The sequence below is a fragment of the Vidua macroura genome, chromosome 5, assembly GCF_024509145.1.
Source record: "Vidua macroura isolate BioBank_ID:100142 chromosome 5, ASM2450914v1, whole genome shotgun sequence".
NCBI lineage: Eukaryota > Metazoa > Chordata > Aves > Passeriformes > Viduidae > Vidua > Vidua macroura.
In genome coordinates, this window is record NC_071575.1 from 7,303,335 (window position 1) to 7,325,490 (window position 22,156).

A 22,156-nucleotide genomic window follows, 5' to 3' on the forward strand; every position below is an offset into this window, starting at 1 on the left:
TTGATTGCCTCCAGACACAGGAGGCTGTGACCCTCTCAAACATCTTAGCACCAGAGGAATTGCCCTGCAGGTTTCAACTGCTGCAGGATGTTTCAGGAAACATGGTGTTTTGTTTTGTTTTTTTTTCCCACTAATTGAAGTGTCCTGAAAATGTCATGAGACTCATTCTGCTCCTGCTGTAAGCACTAATTTGTTCTGTGCCAGTCATCTCAGTGAGGGTGACATCAGACCTCAGTTCCCCTTGCTTAGTTGAAGTAGTTCTCACTCTATGTTTTGTGTGGGTTGTAGCTTTATAACAGTGTTAATGTGTAATTATGTGTATGTATATTTTATATTTTTATTGTATATGTATATTTTTACAGTGTTAATATGTAATTATGTATATGTTAATGTAATCATGACTGATTACATGCTATTGACATGCCATGGAAGCTTGCCAGGAGCAACTTAACATTGGATTCTTAATGAATATCTGGGCCTGAATCTGATTTTTCTTATACCATGTTCACACTGGAGCAGCAGCAACGTCTGAGTGAGATTAGAAGGGATCTATGGGCTGAATACTACAACCAAGAACAACCATGAGGAAAATCAAGTGGAGTGATGGATGTTGAACATATGGCAGCTGGAACCCAAATTTTGCATTTAATATTATGTATTTCAAACTTTACTAAGAGGGAAAGCATTCATGGATTGTTCAATCAATAATGGGGCTAAGTTTATCATCTCAAGACTTAATAATAGAAATTCGAAGGCAATCACTTAAGAGGACTTCTTTATATCCTGCCATTAAAACAAATGTTCCTTAGTGCAGGTGGGAAGAAATTACCATACGGGGATAAGAAAACCAGACAGGAAATGTTCCAATGATTGTTTTAAATATCTCTGGGTGAGGTAGCAGATAAACAGGGCTATGGAACTTCTGAGAGTTTGAAACCTTTTGCTTTCTGAGCCAGTCTGCCCCTTCCACAGACATACTCCTTAAAAAATTAGGTACCAAAAGATTTATTGGTTGGAAAGGGAAAAGGTTTTAAAATAGTTTTCTTCATTGCTTTAACATGAATCAACTCACAGTGTGTGTGTGTCCCTGGACATGAGGGCAGATTAAGATTATTCCATGCTTTGATAGAACAAATCCCTTTATAACCTGCTTTAAAATTTGGCTTAATTGTGTAAAATCTGGATTTTTGCTCCCTTCAATATGTGTAGACAATTTGGATTTTTTACTGTATTGGAGCTTAAAAATTCATCTTTTTTCTGTATCGAATGCTGTTATATGCCACATTAGGTGATGTACCCCCCACACAACAATGATCCCTGCTGTGCAACTTCCTGCAGCCAGAGATGTGTACAGCAAGGCTTTGCACACAATAGAAGTGCACTTTAGCATACAGTTGTCTAGTTTAGATATGTGAAATTGCCTCTTCACTGATTTACAGAGGTAAATAGGTTTCTGTAAAGGCCGTTGGCTGAAAAGCAGAAAGATAAGGAAGGAGATAAAGTAGCTGGCAGCAGAAACCTGTAGTATTTGTGAAAGAAAAAGCAAGGAAGCAAAAGAAGCATCCCTGATGGAGGAAAAAGAGATTTCCTGTCTAGTGAAGACAACAGTCACTTGCTTGAGAAAGCAGAGACGAGCAGACAACAGCAGGAGAAATGTTTCCAGGGGTTCTCATAGAAATGGGACACAGAGTTTTCTTTGGCAAGTGAATTTGCTGCAAGAGCCAAATGTCTTCAGAAACAGCTTATCCTCTGGTAGCTGTCTTTTGCTTAACCTCCCTCAAAAAAGCATCTGTAAAGCACTGTGAGGCATGAAGCCATTCCAAGTGCAATCAGTTAGATAAGGCAGCGTCCATTCCGGCCCGGCCACTTGTTCTGACAAACTTGGTCATTCCAAGCTCTGCGCAGGAGAAACTCCTGGCTGCCTCCTGCACGGCAGGGCATCATGGATTGGCTGCTTACCCACAGCCCAAGTGGTTTAGCAAGAGCTCAGCTCAGCTGCAGAGCCCAAAGGGAAAGTCCTGCTCTCAGATCTGCAGGGCTGACCTCAGAGCCCCACGTCTACGAATGCTGGGAAAAAGGAAGAAAGCACCAGGTGAAGAAGCAGCAGTTCCCCACAAGCAGTTTGCCCACGTGCATGCTGCACCTGATGTTTGGTGGGAAGAGGGAAGAGGCTGAGGAACAAGAAAACATCAGTATCTAGAGTTTCATTCCACAAGAAAGAGTTTTCCTTCAAGGGCATACATCAAAGTTCCCAGATAGCTGCATTTTAAATCCATCCCTTACAATGATCTGATAGAAGGGAGAAGTCTCTGGGGGCACACACTGGCTCATGAGAGTAAATTAATGAACTGCACAGAGCTTATACACTGCTGGATCTGTTCTTGTTTGTCAGCTGCCAGCCACACATGCAATTAGGAAAATTCAAGTCCAGTTGAGGCCTGGACATGGGTTTGCCAATTTGGCACCAGCCTCCCTGCTGTCAGGTCTTAGTTGACAAATAGTCCCAGTTTTGGAGTGACTCAAACATTTTATCTCTCATATGTTTTAAATAAATTAGGAAAGGCACGTGCAACAAGAACAAAAAATATACCAGAATAGTTTCATTTCCTAAATGGACTGGGGTCAGAGTCACGTATTCTATTTAATCCAACCCTAAGGTATGATTTCAAGAACAGAGGTGGAAAAAAACAAGAGTCATTTGAACTAAAATTCTAAGGCTGTGCTTATAGGAAGACTTAGGCAAGTGTTTAGCTTCTCACAGTGCAAAACCAATGTGTGACAACACTGTTCATGGGTTTGAAATGATATCTGGAGATCTGGTAGAGTACAAGCCCTCATTTTTTACTTGAAATGGAATTTCTGAAAAAGGGCTTCACATGTTGACCCATAAAAATCATACAGAATCATCATAGAGTCACAGAACGGTTTGGATTGGATGGGACCTTAAAGATCATCTTGTTCCACCTCCTGCCATGGGCAGGGACTCCTTCCACTAGCCCAGGTTGCTCAGAGCCCCATCCACCCTGGCCTTGGACACTGCCAGGGATGGAGCAGCCACAGCTGCTCTGGCAATCTGTTCCAGGGTCTCACCACCCTCACAGGGAATATTTTCTTGCTATTATATAATTCCACCCCACTATTTGTCAGTTTGAAACCATTCCCCTGTGTTCTGTCACTCCAGGCCTTTGTCAATAGTCCCTCTCCAAAATTACATAACTTTGGGAGGAATCCTACAGCCCCATAATGAGTGCAAGAAGTTTTCTCATAAAAGATGGCAAATAAATAGCAATTTCTTTATTTTCACAAGTATTATACCTTTCTATGAAATGGAGATGTGTTAGTTCTACTTTTTTGTAAGTTATCATTTAGTGTCTCTTTTATTTCCCCTCTTTTGTCTTTGTCTTGTTCATCTGTATGATAAGGATTTAATTTTTTTCAAATATGAGACAAAAGGATTTATTCTTTCTTTAAGGATGGAAATCCATGGAAGCTTGATATTTATTGTAAGGGGGGGGGGGTTTAGGAGTTCACCTGGAATTTATTTATTTCTATAAATTTAGATATGCCTGGCATTTCATGAGCAAGGGCTGGTGGTTTCCCTGTCAGACAGGCCAGTGAACCAGCTCAGGATCCCCACCCCTCAGAAAGGCCACTTTTCTGCCTCCCTACCATGTGCACACTGATCAGAACAGAAGATGCATTCCCACTTTGCCTATTCCAACTCCCAGCACTCTGGTTTGAATCTTTTTCCCCATTCCCCAGGGGATTTATAAAACAACCATGACCATAATCACACATGACCTTTGCTTTTGGATACCTCTGTTTCCAAGGCATGACATGGTTTTGGTGAATATTAACAGTGGAATTGGACTGACTCCCTGTAACATAATTGTGGACAGGTTTATTTGTTCAGCACAGAGAGTGAATGTTCAGCTCCTTCTGATCGTGCTCAGAACTGCCAAAACTGTTCCAAAAATAACAGAGGGCCTAAGCATCCATAGATGCTTCAGTTTTAAGGTGAAGTTACTCTGTCAAAGCTTTCAATCAGAATTCTGCTTAATATCCTTTGCTTTCTGCCTTTGGGGAGTCAAAACAAATATTTTGGGCTGAGAAGCAAAAAATGAGTGTGCAAATCTTTGATGACCAGGACAGCTCCAGACAGCTTGGAAGGCAATGGAAAAACTCCCCCTGGCTTTGGTAAGGTAGAGGTGAAGCTGCAAGCCAAGGAAGAGCACAAAGGACTGCCATGACAATTCCTGCCTTCAGAGATGGTACAGGCAGTTCTGCAGGGCTTTTGGCTTTCCTGCTTCATTTAGGAGTCTATATTTGGCAATGGAAAATAGCCCTATTTAGAGAATTTTGTAAACAATGTTTGTTATAGGCAATGAATTTTTTCCATCACCTATATATAGTTATCTGAAGCTCTGATATGTTCAGGTCAAGAGACAAGAAGTAATTTAATTTTCCTTAGGTTTCATGCCACATTGAGCTGTTTTAACTGACCATGGAGAAGCAGTTGTACTCCGTGAGTCATTTTAATATGTGTGTCCCTAGAGTACTTTTGGGCACATCTGATTTGCCATGGTCACATCATTTGTCATCAAATAGCCCCAGGCACTCTGAGGGAAAACCTTTGCAATTCCACATCTCAAATGAGCTGGGTACAGCCTCATAAGTTGTTGATTCTCTGTTAGGAAAGGCATCACAGGGACAGCCAGACAGGCTGTAAACTCTTGGAGTACACAATGCTTCTCTTCTGTCCAGTACTAGCACCTTAAACCTCAGAGTCCAAACTAAAGCCCAGGGTATGAGGCACTCCACAAACATAAAACTTTGATTTATTAAATAGAAAAGACTCAAGATGGCAGCAAAGTAATTAAACATTTCCACACCATTTTATTGAATTATGAAACTCATTGTGTAAGACATCACTGAGGCAAAAATCGAATGTATTCAGATAATAAAACTATTCATGGGGGCTTTTGTTTCCATTCAGTAACTCATGAACCTACATACAGGTTTCAACCAGGATGTGAAAATAGAGGTTCCTCACTCCTCTCCTGTTCCTTACTCCTCTTCCCACACCAAAAGTATCCCACTGTAAGGGCCACATGCAATAGGGTCAGAGCAATGAGGAGAGGAGGCAGTGAAGGGAAAATGGTGTTACTCTTCTTAATTCTCTATAAATATTCAGAAGAACAATTATTTATTAAACAGTAATTAATAAAACAATGTAGTGAGCCACAGAGAGCGACTACATTTTTCACAGCATCATAGAATGCACTGTGTTGGAAGGGACTAACAAGGATCCTTGAATCTCAAGTCTTGGCCCTGCACAGGACACCTGAGGGATACAGGTGGGGAATATCTCCTGAAGCAGAGAATCTTAAGATTTTTTTTAAGTCAAATGCCCCAGGTGCTAAACACACCATGGCAGCTTCCCAACAGCAAAATGCTTTTGAATTTTTCCTCTCATCCTTTACCTGTCCTGCTTTTCAAGACAAGTTTTTTTGAGACTTTCTGATGTTGAGTTTGGTGGTCTGCATCTGAATCTGCTGGAATTTCAGGGATTATGGAATTGCATCATTTGGAGACTTCTATTAAAAGTTAATTGTATTATTATTGTATTGTTTGCTAAGGTCAACGATATTCAGTTAGCCAATGAAGCAATAGTTTCATCTACAGTGACCTGTGATGCTGATAACTTCCTCTATCACATGCCAAGGCCCAAGAGTGGCAAACACTTTTGAAGAGAAATTCAAGATATTTTCGTTTCTTCCTAATTCTCCTCCGAGTGTTGCTCCGGGCATTGCATGTGTAGGAGATGTCAGGATTTGCCATTTCCTCTCTTGCCTAACTCTGTGGTGGTTTTAAGGTTTACTTAAGGACATGCTGACAAGTTAGAAAAGATTGTTTGAGTTAAATTTTGTCAAGGTGCCCAGAGTCTTCCAGAGCAGTGGGTGCTGGGAGGGGGGCAGAGAAAGGGACACTTATTATTTGCACGTGCACTCACACAGCTCCTCTCTGTCATGCTTCCCTTCAGTCTTTCATGTCTGAAATGGGCACACATTTTCCTGGAATTAATGCAGATCCTTTGGACATGAGGCTTTGGGGTGGGCAAATAACTTGGGCTGAAAACATCACTGAGCTGTCAACCATGTGTAAATATGGAGGATCCCACCATTGGCTGGGATGTTCTCCAATTTGTCCTGAATTCTCTGCATCTTGCAGGTTGTTCTTGGGAACTATCCATTGCTCCCACATGTGAACTATCCAACCTCCTGGATTTGTCTAGGGATTAGAAATGTGCTGTATTTTTGCTGCAGCATCAAGCAGTCAGAGCAGACTCCTGCCTGAGGATGCACACAGATCCATCTACATCGAACTTCCAGAACAGCACACTTTAAATATAATAATGGTCACCTCAGTGGAACCCTGGGACAATCACCAGGATCACAGAATTGTCCCTGGCATGAGCTGGTGTGGCATAGAAAAAGTAAAGGCAATCAAACTGCAATTTCTTGTAAAGGCTGAATATGAATCTCTGACCACCTGGAAGAGACAATAATGAATCCTCTTGAAATCCTGGCCAAGGCAGTGCATTGAGGCAAGGGGGACATGCCTGCCTCATTCTTCCCAGCACAGGGAAATAAATGTCATTATTTTACCCCTAGAAATGGTAGTGAAAACTCCCCAGATTACTACTTTTAGCTCATGCCTTCAGCAGGTGAAAAGCAGCAGTAATGGGAGCAGCAAAGTGGGAGTGAATTTCTGATAGAGCAGTGACAAGACGGATGAACTTTTCCCAGTCATGTTTTACCTCCTAGCTCAGTTTCCCACCCATGAAGAGGGAGTGGGAAGGAATGATGTGGGAAGAGGATGATGTACAATTGAGAAGAGCTGTGGTAGATCTGGCCATGGCTACGTGGCTGCTGAGGACAGGGCCTGGGACAAGCATCAGCTGATCCTTTGGAAGCCAATTCTCACCCTTTCCAGAAGAAGATATCAAGAGAGATGAGAAACTTCTGCTTCCCTTTATCAGGCAATTCAGTGACAATAAAAATCCTTTAACACTGAGAAGGGCTGCAGCTCTGAACAGGTTTAAAAAAAAAAAGATGAAAGCAGGAACAGCCACATGGAAACACAAATGACATCCGTTCAGAATTAGCTCTGCCCCTTTTATCTTCCTAAGAAGCCACTCTGAACTCCAACCTTTGGATTCTCTCGAGGCATTAGCTTTTCATTAGGAATTAATGGATGATCACATTATGACAGACAAATGATGGGCAGCAGGAGGGTTTACCAACATGCCTTGCACTCCCACAGTCACTGAGGGGGAAGTCTAATGAGCAAATAACCTGCTGCAACTTTCTACATATTTCCTGTAATTGAGAACTCTTCTGTACTTTGTCTGGAATGCATATGCCTGTCAGTCACAGGGTCATAAATAGGATTAGGGGCTGTTTCTGAAAAGGCAGGCAACCAGCTTTCAATGCTCAGTTGAAAATACAGATGTTTTCTGGCTGCATGGCTGTTAGGCAGTGGGATCTCCACCTCTGTTTAAGCAGGCTTGGCTGATGGCTCTGCCCTGAGGCCCCAGGCTTGCAACTAATGCAGAACCTCTTAGGAGTGCAGATCCCTACTAATTTTTGCCTTTGCAATCATATGCGAGGATATGCCTTTGTATCATTTGCAAAATACAGGCATTAAAAACACCCTGAGAAATCTGATCAATTAATGCAGTCTTCTGAGAATTTTCACCTCCTCCATCCCAGCTATAGCTGCTGTGTGTGACACAAATGTCTGAAAAAATAAAATTTGCCAATATTTAGTTTGATTTCTTAGTGGCATTGACCAATACATTCATTCCACCAGTGCAGTAAAAGAGTAAAAGGAAGATGTTTACCAAAAAAAGAGGGCATTTTGGTTTGAGGTTTTGTGTGTGTGTTTAGGGATTTTTTTGGTTTTGATGCAGTCTAATTACAGGCTGAATTGAATTGCTTGTGCAGAGACGGTGAAACTTGTATAACTTTTGCCAAATGACCACTTATGGCAACCAGTAGGTTCTGCCTCTCAGCTTTGCTGCTTTTCTGCTTCTTCCTTCACTTCCACAACGATAACAGACCTTACTTCTCTTGTCAGTAGAAGCTGTACCTCCTGTCAGGAAATCTTGTTTTAGGGATGTCACAGAAGAGCTTTAAGATGTCCATCAGGATGATGGCTGGTGAGCCACTTCATAGGCATGCAGAAACAATCCTTCCCCCAGAAACCCAGCCTCAACAGCCAGGATACAAAACGTGTAGATAGGATGGGAGCTGCTGCAGTGAGGCAACTTCCTCAAGGTCACAGAGGAGATCAGACCAGGAATAAAACCTTCACCTCCCACACCTCTCTGCTGGACTCAACTTTTCTTTAGTATAAAGAAGCCAGTGTTGAAGTTTTGTGGTTTCAATCAAGGCAAATTCCACTGGATCTCACCATAATGGAGGCAGGGAGAGGGGAGAGATCCAGTTTAATCAGTTTACCAAAGTTTGCAAAACCCAGTTTAATCAGTTTACCAAAGTTTGCAAAACCTTTGCATGGAATGCAGCTGAGTATAAAACCATTCCATTTCAGCAGCTTTGTCAGGATATGCAAACCAGATGGAAGTCTATGCATTACATGATTAAACGTGCTCTAGATGAGCAGGGAGCCATCACCAAAATCACCCAAAGCCATGATATGAGAGAGGTCATTGTCTCCCATTCATCTCTGCTAAGGTTACAAAAGCCTCCACAGAGCTAAGGGGATGTGGTCAGTGCCCTGAGAGGCTGACACCCTAATTGCAGCCAGAACAAAGGGCCAGGGGATAAAGCACAAGGCAGGGTAGGGGAATGACACGGGGTGATGAGGATGAGGCCACAAGGTTACTCAGCAGAGTGGTGATGAACAAGGCTGCCCGTGTCTCCTGCTAGCACTGGGCTGATCCTGCTGCAGACAAGGTTCTGCCTCTTTGGGGGTAGCATTGTGAAGTGACCATGCCCAAATGCACCCTTTTGTCACAGGACACAGAAAAAGGCTTCAGAGGAATGGCTCATTCTGCTGAATAGTGCTCCTGTATTCTGAGATCACTGCCTGTCTCTGAGTCCCAGCCAATCCCTCTGTCTCACACACAGATATGTATTGCATTTACAGTAAAAAAGTAGGTTCTACCTAACTTCCAGCCCTGCTTGTGGATTTTATTTCCAAACAGCTTATCACCCTCAGCACAAATTCATATAGTTAGGTAAAATATAACTAACCATGTTGAGGTGGCAGCTGAGAGAGGACATGGATATTACCATGACCCTTGTTTTTCCCTTGGTTTTCCCTTGGTTTTCCCTTGTTACATTTCAGATTATGAAACATAAACCTATTCAAATTTTGGCATCTGAGATACTTGGATGAGTTTTACCTTGAAAGGAAAGAACAGACTTTCATGTTTGCTGACTTTTCTCCTCACACTGGCTTTTTGCAATGTCTGATGCAGCATCATTCAAACTGCCATGAAAAATGGTTATGGTTTGTCCTACAGCTAAGCTAAAAATTCTACCAAAGATGCACCAATCAGAAAAAACCTCATTCAGTTCAATGTGGTGCTTCTCTGTCTTCCCCTAACATTTTTTTTCCCTCAGCAACATCCTTGATCAATGAATTCCACTTGTCATACACATTCAAATAGGAAAAAGGGTATATTAAATTAGTACAGGACATTAAGTACTTCATGTGAAGGGACTTTACTCACCAGTGTTTCAGCACACAATTAACAGCAACAAAGGTCTAAAACATGTCCAGGAATGATTTTTATGTTGCCAGTAGCAGAATGGGATTGACATTTCAACACCTCAGCTTTGATACTTCTCTCAAGACAGGCAGAAGATCAGGACCAGTTCCATCTTCAGAAGTGCCAGTTCTCATTGCCAGGTTCTCAAATTTCCCCAAATCTCAACTTTTTTTTTTTCTTTCCTTTGCCCATGTGGCCTCCCACAGCCATGAAGACACTGAGACTCTGTTACTTTGGGTCTGCCAAAGCTCAGTTTTTACCTCTTGGGTTAAAGCATCTGTGGAGCAAATAGATGTCATATTTGTCCAGTCACTTTGTGACCACAGTAGCACCTAGACATAATGACTGATAAGTGTATAAAAATATTTAGATACCTAGGCTGATTTCTAAGGAGATTTTTGAGCAATCATTAAAATTTCTCCTTCCATCTCTGCTGTGAAGCCAGATTTGCTGCAAGAGAATCAGCCTCACAGAGAAACAGTGCTCACCATTCCCATATATTTTACATCCCCTGTTGTGTTAGGTCTCAAATCCCCAATCTTCCAGGGCTTTTCTCCATTTTGCTTTCTCCCACCTCCCTCATCTTCCTTTCTCTCTCTTCCTGTGGCAGAAGCATTCTGTAACTTCTAGCCTGCAAGGTAGTAAAATTCAGCTTGGGGCAGCATTGCCAAGAAGCTCTCAGCTGACTCAAACTGGAAAATGTCATTTAAAGCACTGTTGGGCAAAAAGGAGAGATCAACAACTCAATTCTGTTGCCTTATGTACTTATCTTGGTCCATTTGTGCTCGCCAAGCAGAGCTGAGCTCACTGCCAGCTGTCCCCCACAGAAAGGCACAGGTCTCCCACAGGACTTTTGACAAATCAGACAGACCCATGAGGATCTTTCCAACAGCCCAGAACATCTCTGGGCAGCAGGACTTGTTTGTATGGGGATGAGTGAAATGATCCTCAGGTGATTCTCCTCACTTCTCATAACAGCAAGGTGTGAGCCTGTGCTTGCCATGCCAATGTCTCAGATATAAACCACAGAGCACAAGAGGAGCCCTGGAGAAAGAGTCCTTTAGAAGAGATTCTTTGTTTATTTGTGTCACACAGATAATGGAAATTTAGTGACTCAACCACCAACAGGGATGGGCCAACGTAAAAATTGGTAGTAGTCACCAAAGCTGTGTCATGAAAGTACATGAAAGAGTATGTGAGGACAAAGGGGGAATTAATAATTTATGTATTGGAATAGGAACAGAACCCAGGGGCAGTGCAGCTCTTTCAGCAGTCCTGCATGTGTTCATGAGCTGTCTGTAGCAAGAGACTGGCAAATATTTAATGCAGTAAGTCTCCAGAGGACTGAAGGTGACACAGTCCTCACTGTGTTTCCTGGCCTCCAGGGCAACACGTTTTCAGAATCAGAAGTTCTGCCTGATGGCAGCCCTGCTCAGCTGCAGACACAGCTAGAATCTCTCTTACAAGGCTTCCCTGAATGTGAGCATGCACCCTGACAGGGTTTCAGCCTCCCGTGTTTTCAACTTTCCTACCTGTGAAACCTCTGGAGACCCCCACTACCCATCTAGAGGCACCTGGGACATCAATGACATCAGTGCTGATGCTCAAGAACAGCAGGAGTGTCTTCAGGGAGCTGGATGTTCTCTGTCATCTCAGAGCCATGAGGAAAACGTATCCATCCACAGACCCCTCAATGGGCAGTGATCACTCTGGGGCTCTATGATCATTTTGGAGAATAATTCTCCCCTCCAGAGGGAGACCATCCAAAAATCACAGAGCAGCCCAAGCACAATATGCCATTTTTCACTTTACCAGAGGGAAAACAGGGAAGTCAGATCACAGGCTGATTCTGTCATGCTTCTTTCTAGTCACTGGAGCTAGGGGAAATATATTCTTATTGCATTAAAGAAGCACACTGCTTGTGCTCCAGTGCAAAATAGGACTGACACTAGAGGACTGCTTTCCTAACATAGTGTGTGCCTCTGCCTCTATCCTTCTGGTGTTTCCAAATCAACACTGAGCTGAAATCATTTGTTGTTCCCAATATCTGTGTGCTTCCATTCAGAGCTGGCTGGGATTCTTGCACCCAGGACTGCAATGTATTATTGTACCTACAATTTCCTATGGGGGAAAAAACACAATCCTATTTTCTTTTTCAGTAATCCCAAAAGCTTCTTGGTTGTAAATTCATGCAAGGACCTTCTTTGCTCATGAGCACAACACACTCCTAGATAAAGATCACTGCTGCCAGAGAAAAAGTGAAAAATTTATCCAAAAGTGGGAGTATCACTTGGGGACCTCCACTTCACTGGCACTAAGATATAAATACTGAAGACTTTTAAAACAAGTAGTTTTGGGAAAGGCTGAATGAGCTCCTGACAGGTACAATGGGCTGATAAAAAGCACAATGTCCCACAGAGATGAGTTTTATAGAAGAGTATTAAGTTTACCAGCTTCTGGAAAATCCAAAATCTAAGATCATTCTAACTGTCCACCTGGCCAGGTATTCTTTTGATCATTCAAAAAAGATAAAATAATATAAAATAGCAGCAAAAGATACTGCATTGTCCATGCCTTACATCTAAGAAAGCACATTTTGCAGAGCACTCACACAATTTTCCTTTCCGGAACTCTGGTGGATCTGCAGTTAAGCACTCTCAAGTGGATGAAAATTGGATGAAGCACTACAAGTAATGGGCAAAAAAATATATCTGGCTCTTTTTCAAGCTGAGAAGCAGCCTGTAATTATCCACCAGAAAGGAACCAGTGTTTAGCTAGGACTAGCTAATTCTCTGATTAATTAAATGTAACACACATTAATATTGTCTGTCCACTTAGCATGCAGGTAGATTTTGATCTTGCCTGCAGGATTTCCCACATCTGCACCATTGCCTTTTGTTTCCTTTTTGTCCCTGGCTACGCTGAGAGCTGGTAAATAAGAGGTGAGGAACAGCTCGAGAGACCCAGGCAGTTTTGTACCAGTCTCTGCTGGCCACCTGGCACCTGTTTCCCTCCTTAGTTTCAACTTGGGTCACTTTACAGAGCAATAATCTGCCTGTATCTGGGGGAGGCTGCTGCTTGTGGGTGGCTGGGAGGACAAGACTGTAACTCAGGAGGGCAAAACCTTGCAGTTGTTTGAAGGATGGAAGGCCAGGCCTTTATCCTGCTTCAAAGAGGATGGCTTTGAATGGAAACTCAACTTCTCATTCTAAATATTCCTTTGAACTGAGGAATGACAAGCATAGTCTGTTCCTAAAAATAACATCCTTTTATATTTATTTCTTTTTTAGTCCTGAAGAAATTTATTTCTACCCGAGCCTGGTATCTCCTTCGCTTTTTAGCATTGAAAATTCTTTTATCAGAAACTCAGGTTCGGGAAAGAAAAGATGGAATCAATCTCATCGAGATGAATTGCTGGATGAATACCTCTACTGACATTTTTTTACCTCCTTCATTTCTGCTCTGAATTGAAGGCAATGTCCTCATTGTCTCTTTTTTTCACTGCCCTCTGGTTCGTGGTGAAGATGGGGTTTCACAGCATAAGTACAGGAGAATTTTGGGAGGAAACTAACCTGGAAGAGCCAGGATGGAATCCTGAGCAACCCGAAATGTGAAAGGTATCCCTTCCCATGGCAGGGGTTTGGAACGAGATGATCTTCAAGGTCCCCTCCAACCCAACCCATTTAATGATTCTATGAGGAGTTTCTGACTGCAGAAGGAAAATGCTGAAAATGGCCTATTTAGAAAAGTGTTCTATGGAAATCACTTGATAAATGTGTTAATATCAGCAAAATATATATATATATATATATATATGATAACAGCTTTCAAATGCTTTAAGCATGTTTGTGTTATTGCAAAATTGGCGGCTTCTGTGGTATCTGAATGTTCTGAATGGCCACATGGTCAAACTCTTGAAGCTCCAGTGCGTAATAAAATGTCACCCCCTTCCCGAGCAGCTCTGCGTAAGCAAGGCCTATTTTTTTCTCATTGCTGTAGTATATTTTAAGAAAATGTGATGGTTAATTGAAAATAGATATTTTTTCCATATGGCCTGGAACAAGGTTTTGGATAAACAGAAGACTGAACCGTCTGGAAACAACAGATGGCAGTGTTTTAAAGACGAAGGGATGAAAGCTTGGATAACCAGTGCTGGATGTCAGCAGGGACAGGATGGAGGCAGCACACTTACATCTGGGAATTCAGCACTGCCATATTTCTGTGGGACAGACATGTGGGCCAAGGAGAGCCTGTTTTTAAAATGAAAAGGTGGAAAGTGAGCTACCTGTCATACTCCAGCAGCCAGACACAAGGTCTCCTGCTATTTAATTTCAATAATATCAATTATGGCCATAAATAATGTCCCTGGAGCAATTAGCAGGTGAAGAAGGGTTTATACCACCAGTGCAAAAGCTTAACCTCTTTCTCTTATCTATTTAGTTAAAATCCTGGGAGAACCATTCTGAAGGGAATAGGGATGGGAAATGTAAAAAGAACATAAAAAGTTTTGAATGAATCTGGTAACCGTGGTATGTAAAAAACAAATTAAATAAATAAACAAATAAATAACTTATCCCATCCCTTTAGAGGTACCCCATTTTTCTCTGACTTCTTACCATGTTCTATCACATATCTGCCATGCATTTAGTCATTATTAAAAGGCCTACTCCTGAAAGCTGAGATTAATGTAGATTCATTTTTCACTCATTTGAGTAAAATCTCCCATGGCAAAGGGAGAGTTTGTCCCAATTTCTGCAACAAGATGCATTATTATTGAAAGGTGATCCCAGGCCAGCACAAGGACTAGCTTGAATAACACTTCCTTCCCTCACTACAATGCTCAGCACCATTTCTGAATCAATTTTGGTAGGGGATACCCAACGCATACCAACACTTCTAAGGCAGAGAAGGAAACAATCAACCTTTAATATTTCTCTCTGATAATCTCTATTTAGTGTTGGAGATGGAAGAATTCAACAAATTGAGCTGTTCCCCAGAGCCACCTCCAACAGCCCTGCCAGTCCACCTGCAAACACCCAGTTCTGCTGAGCAGGTAACACTCTCCAAATCCTTCCCTCAGATGCACTCACATCAGGATTCCAGGAATAATACAAGGCAGATGTGCAAAGGGGAAGTAAAAAAATCCTTGTGTGCCTTTTTGCACTTCCTTCATCTCAGTAATGCAGGATAGCTCTGTTTGTGCCTCAGCTGGACACAAATTATCCTTTGAGCTTTTTGTCCCTTGGCAGAGGCAGAAACAAAGCTCTTGTGTAAGTAGTATTTTATTGCTGGTTTATTATTTGGGTTTCATCTTCTTCTTTTTTTTTTTTTTTTTTTTTTGATTGTTACAGTAGGTTTATGACCACTTTTGTTCACGTCTTGCTGATACAAGCTCCCAAAGCTCCTCCCAGCTTCACATAGCTTTGAGTCTGGAAATCTCACAAACCAGGGATACACACAAGCATACACTAAAAAAAAACATCCTTCCTGAATACTGCTGGGAAATTCGGGTTTACTGTTACTAGCAAATTGTACTGTGGATAGAGACAAATTTTGTGTTTTAATAGAAATTTGTGCACAGTGTCATGTCAGAGCCTCTTCTGCATTTAATGCTCACCATGTGCCACAACAGGCATTTAAATCTCACCTTTTGTGTGTTGTCTTGTCTCATTTCCAGAGCTGGAGTTGTCCGTCAGAGCTCCCTGAAGTTCCCCTGGGTCTTACACAGGAAGGGAGCAGGAGCAGATGGGGAGTGTGCCTCAGCAGTGACAGCACAGCATCTGGAATTTCTTACTGGATCTTAAAGGATCTCACCTCTGCTTTGGTGATTGGTGCCAGAGTGTGAGAGGGCAGAGCAGGTGGCCACTCCAAGGGGGATGTCTGGTCTCCACATCCACGGCTGTGCTGAGAAGCCACATGTAGCTGCTGGAATGAAAACCCAGCAGGCTTTAGGAAACCCTTGGCAGCAGCACTGCAAGGGCAGAGGATCCCCTGGGCTGCCTGGATGGTTTGGCTGTGACTAATAGATTTTCCCGGCATCACGTTAGAGATGTTAATTGTATCTCTGTTTAAAAGGAGCAGAAAAATCCCCCAGCAAGTGTGGACTTCTTGCCAGTAGAGCTGAAAAATCTAAAATTTTCGCCAGGAATCAAAGAGATGTTTCCTCTTTCCAACAGGTGAAATCGGTCCCTTGGAGTCAAAGGAGTCACACCACCAACAAAGAAAGTCAATTGTAGGATAAGGCAGGACCCAAACATCAGGATTTAGAGGGTAATGCTGCTCAAATGACACACAGGCTTTGCTTGAGCATCCACTAGATCTCCCTTTATCCACTAATTGTGCAATTCATTCAAAAGAACAACCAGATTGGTTTCATCTGTTGCATATTGTATGGGCCAAACCCCAGGAAAATATTTCCCTTGGCTCATCCCAAGAAAAACATTCGCACACGCTGTTTATTTTGATATTTTCAAATACTATTTTATCTTATGTTTCAGCTAGATATTCCTACGAACTTGCTCTTCTGATTCCTTGTCCCTTTGGTATCACTTAATTGGACATGGTGACTAATTCAAAAGGAATTATTTATTTAACAAATCTCATCCTTTCCCATCATAAAGCATCTACAAGCAAAACACTTCTTTTTTTTTTTCCCCAAGTTGGTGTTAATTAAAAATTATTTACAGACATTCAGAGCAGAATTCTTTGCCCTTGTGCTTCTTTGAGGTGCACCATCTCTGCAAGGATGTGCCATGTGGGGCAGTGATGCCTGAGTGGCTGATATGGGCAACTCTGTGACAGCTTGGAATGGAAAATGTTTATGTCCAGACAGAGATTCTCTGCAAATATCGACTAATTAACAGTGCCAGATATCTCTCTGCACTAAGTTCCCTCACTGTTGTGCTTCCCCAGGCCCGGGCAGAGGGCCTGGTCCTGTGCAGCTTGGGAAGGGCTCTGTGTGGTTGTTTGTCCGTGCAGTTGTTTGTCCGAGCAGTGGCAGGGGACAGCTGTGAAATGCTGTGTGAGCACAGCCTCCTTCTCCCTGGCTCCCTTCCTTCCCTGCCTCCAGCTCTCTTCACTCTCATCTCTTGTCCTCTTACTGGAGGGAGAGAAAGTGGAGAGGAGAGCTGGGTTTACCTCTTCCCGTCAGGTGCCCACCCTCCTCCTCCTCTTGCCCCTGCAGCGTATGAGTGGTGTGTGCCTGAGCACACACCTGCAGTGAGGGGGGAGCATCCCTGTCCTTTCCCTTGGCTGCCCTGTACCCCCTGCTCCAGACACGCCTCAGCTCCCTCTCTGCTCCTGGCTGACCTGCTGCAGGACCACCAGGGAACAGCAGACCTCCAGGGAACATCTGAGAAAAGGCTTCTTTTGTTGGACACGAGTGTCATTGCTTTTGAACCTGATAAGGGAGAATTAATTGGTAGAAAAACTGGCAGATTTTTATTTGTCTTGGTTTTTTGTTTGATTTTTTTTAATCAAAAGAGAGAGAAACTAGGGAACCATACAAACCTGCTGAGGTTACCTGCAGCAGGAAGAACCACTGCAGTCTATAATGCACTACAGGCACAGATGCTCCCATGCTGCTGCAAGGCTGACGTGACATTACGAACCACAGTTGGGCACTCTGAAGCTGAAGCAGCCCCAGAAACATGTCACAGAAAGGAGGGGAATAAAAGAACGACCACGGCACCAACATGGATTTGCTGCTGGCCCTGGGATGGGAACCTCAGCACAGGAACCACCTATACCTTCCACTAGCCCAGGCTGCTCAGAGCCCCATCCAGCCTGGCCTTGGACACTGCCAGGGATGGGGCAGCCACAGCTTCTCTGGGCAACCTGTGCCAGGGCCTCAGCACCCTCACAGGGAAGAATTTCTTCCCAATATCCAATCTAACCCTGCTCTCTGTCAGTGTGAAGCCATTCCCCCTTGTCCTGTCACTCCAGGCCCATGTCCAGAGTCTTTCTCCATCTTTCCTGTGGGCTCCCTTCAGGCACTGGAAGGCCTCAGTTACACCACAGCAGGGGTTGGGTTGAGATTATCTTTAAGGTCCCCTGCAACCCAAACCATTCCATGATTCCATGATTCCATGATGTGTGTGCCCCATCCGAGTCTGCCCAGCCACAGTTTGAAGGCAGCCTGGCAGGCAGGTGCCAGCACCAGCATCTCATCCCAGCCAGGTCCTACACATGGGAAACACAGACACAGAGTCTCTGTCAAAAATGCCTTTCAGAAAGCAGGCACTTTTAAAGGAATTTAGCATCTTTGCTACAGTTTTCTTGGGACTTGGGTGGTTTTTTTCTATATGATTTTTAAAGGAAATTGACCACATATTTTCAGTACAACTTGGTCAGCCCAGTTTTGGCAAGGGGACTCAGGAAATCACAGAGAGATGAAGTTGGGAAGTGAAGCCAAGCAGATCATTGCTGTCAAAAAACTCCTGTGCAAATTGCCTGTAAAATACCTGCCAGTGGGGGTGACCACACAGGGCTTGGAGATGGTCCCACAGGGTTGAGTCTCAGCTTTGGGAGTTAGGGAAGGAGCAAGAAGAAAAATATCTGACTTCCCCTGAACCTGGAAGTGTGAGCAAGGAAGGAGCAGTGCTCCCAGATGTTCCCTTTTCCCTTCAGCTGGGTGTCACAGATTTCCTGAGACGATGACAGGACGCAGACCTCGCGGATGTTGCTGCTTGTCTGCCGGAGGTTTCTGTGATAAATAGGTCCAGTGAAAAAAAAAAAAAATCACTGATTTCAGCGTGACCTCTTCTCATTCATTTCCACCAAAACAAGGGGGGGCTTGTTTTGGTGGTGGGTTTTATTTGGTTTTTTAGAAGATGTTAACTTCTTTAGAAGATATTAACTTGGGCAGAAGAGAAAATAAAAAATTATAGTAACAATAATAAAAAAGTTGTTTCATCCCAAATGAAGAGCTTGGCCTTATTTTGGCTCCTGAAATGCTGTGGTGTCCCCCAGGAGCTGGGGCTCAGCTGGTTTGTGCCTGTGCAGGGCACGTGATCCCTGTCATGACACACAAACTGATAATAAACAATAAAACATTCAGCGCACGCAGAGTCAGAGGAGAAAGGCAGTGAGAAATGAGAGGCTGGAGATCATATGGGAGATGTAAAGCTTGTCTCTTTTAATACTTCTTCACAGCATTAGCTTTTGCTGAAGGATTAAGCTGCTGTAATCTCCACTAAAGCCAAGAGAATAACAAGCCAGTTATAATTAATCTATTTTCTTGGCTTTGGAGAAAATCCCAAGTTATTTTTCTTCAGCTACTAAGCCAATTCCAAGGAAAAACTCCTGTCAGAGTCAGTTAGGTGAAGAATGTTCCTGACTGAACTTGAAGCCATGGAGTAGCTTTCAGAGTGCTTTCTCCTCTGATTCTTTGTAGCTTGTTCTGTGAACCTGTGTGCAGTTCATGTCCTGCCCCATGAACACGTTGGATGTGATGATTTTAAAGGTCCTTTCCACCCTAAACGATGCTGTGGCTCCATATCTATCTCCTCTGATTGAGTGCCCTGGGTGTGTGGCATTGCTTTCCTTCTGCTTTCTTGCTCCATCTACTGGAACCAGGTCTACATGTCATTGGAATAAACAAAGTATGTCAGGGGCATATTTATTTATTCTTGTCAGAAAACAAAAAAAAAGACAAAGAAAAAAAAAAAAAAGACAAAAAAAAAACCACAACTCCTTAATCCAGTCTTTACTGTTGATTTATTTTGGTTTTATAGCTAAGTCCACATTTTGTAAACTAAATCTTCCCCTTTTTCAGGTTCTTAATCAGTCCTGGCAGTAAGAATACAATTCTAGATCTAAATATCCTCACAGGGTTCTTACTGACCTTCTGTGTTTCCAAACTCTTATGAAAATATGTTGTTGTATCTCAAAAGATTAGATGTAGCAAAACAACAACAAAAACAAGTCAAAACTCTTTCCTAGCATCAACAGAGGATGTTTTGTTGAATTTAGTTGAGATTTGAGTTGTACAAGTCATATATAGCTGTCGTGTTAAAATAATAATAATTTGAAAAAAGCTTTGTAATAGATGGGAGAAAAACTAAAAACTAGATGCCAGAGGAAAGCTTAAACCACACCTGTAAGATTGAATATAAGACTATTGGCATGTTTGTTTGTCCCTTATTTAAAGTGGCTACTGGGAAAGCCCTGGGAAAATAATCCTCTTAAGAATTAACTCATTAGGAGAGGACTCTCTGTTTAAATGCTGGGCAGAAAATGTCAGAAGACCTCTGTATATTTGTGCAAGGTTTTTGCTTGAATTTCTGCTGCCTTTTGCATCAGGAAAGTCAAGAGTCACTCCAGAAATGGACTTTACCTTGTGGGGCAGATTGCTGTAGGGCTGTGATTTCTTCCTGTGATTTCCCTTTAAGCAGAGAACAGCTTCCTCCAGCAAAGAATGAGGCTGTGGACTGGAATAAGACACTGGGAGGCTCTGACATACCAGCAAAAATTGTGCAGAGCCCCTCATTATCCCCACAGCTTCAGGGATCTCCTCTCCTTGCCCATTTCCACCTTCCTACCTAGTTTCCTTCTGGTCCTAAAGGCACAACTTCCACTGTCTTTCCCAAAAATGCATGGCTCAGTTGGAGGGCTGCAGTAGCCTTTCCAACCTGATGGATCACATTGCTTCCCTCTTAATTGCATCCCTGAAGTTACTGAAATCAGACACTACAATGTCAGATAACAGGGAGCCTGATATAAGGATTGATATCTGTGACATAAACTGCACAGATTTAACCAGATGGTGGATCAACATTCCTTATATATTTAAATTCAAAGATGATAAGCTTTCAAAAGTGACTCACAGTTGTGTCTGCCTTAAGCCCTTCCCACATGGAAGCACAGTTCTGAAAATCAAGTTCACTAAAGCCAGCCCTAACATCAGGATGAATGCAGATGAAATTGGCCAGCCAGTTTTGGAGGGTGATCCCATCTCTGGAAAATGCAGGGTCAAATCCCAAACTGCTGGCAGTGCACATTTTCCACAGTGGGACTCACTGAAGGCCACAGCAATGGAAGTTTGCTGGGGATGCACATTTTTCCACTGCTATCCCAATTTCTCTACCTATCTGGTTAAAAGCTGCACACAGAATTGAATAGAGAAAAAAAAACCCTCAGCTCAAGGGGATACTGAAGCCAAAAGAAAGACTTTCACTGATTCCAGTGAGGTTTGATTCTGCCTTGCCTCAGGTGGCTGCATTAGAGACACATATAATCCTTTGATAGTGATCACTTTGCTCATTGAAGCTATATCTGTGGAACCAGGAGTGGCTTGGAAACACTGTCAATAGAGGACTTGTTTTTAGTGAGAGTCCTAAGAATCCAGAAAAATAAAGCTGCAGGATTGTGTCAACAAGCAACTGAAAATGCACAAAAATAAAAATATTTCATTAGATCATTATGCACAAATAAAGAGAATTATGAGTCTCTCTCGGCAGCTCTTATGGAATCTGGTTGATTTTAACAATTCTTCTGGGGGTGGGAAAGAGGCAGCAAGGCATCCTGTTAATTAATGCAGCCATTAATAATTGAATACACAATTAATAATTGAATACATTTGCAGATGATGGGTAAAGGATGGGAACTGCAGGGAACATTCAGAGTTTTGGTAGTACTGGGGGATTTAGGACAGATTAAAACACATTTAGTAAAAAACTCAGGCAGACCTTTCCTTGAAAAAGATGCATGTGGTGCATACAGACTCTGTACTCATTTTTTTGCTAAAAATACTCTTCAGCTCCATTGTCTGCAGGCCTTTCAGGTGAATCATGGAGTGGTGGCCCTTGCAAGGTAAGAATTGGGAGTTCAGGTGTAAATTCTCCTCCTCTCCTACCTTTAAATGCAATTCTACTGTTGTATCTGAAATTTTGTGTTCCTGGACACACAGGACATCTTATCCAGTACAAGGTGTGCAGGAATTTACCTACAAAGAACAGGTCACAAAAAAAAAAAACAAAAAAAAAAAACTGGCTTATATTTTCTTTTCAAAAGCAAAATAATTAGACCAGACGGGGAACAGAGAGACCACCTGTGGTTAATTAAAGGGCGAGACTGCAGAGCAGCAACAGATGTTATATTGCTGTAGTCAGAGGAGTTTATTGCCAACAGTGGTGAATATTGTGCATGGTGGACTGGGTATTTCCAAGCAATTATTTAACAGGCAGACTTCCAGAGAGGTCACCCTTTTCTTCTTGGAAAAAGGAAAGGTTTGTGTGTCATGAATGTTGGAGTTGTAGGAATGGTGTAGATAGCAAAGTTTTTTATATCCTGAGATGAGGACTGAAAAGCCAGTGATACCCATCACAAAAAAAAAAGGTATCTAAGGCTGATGAT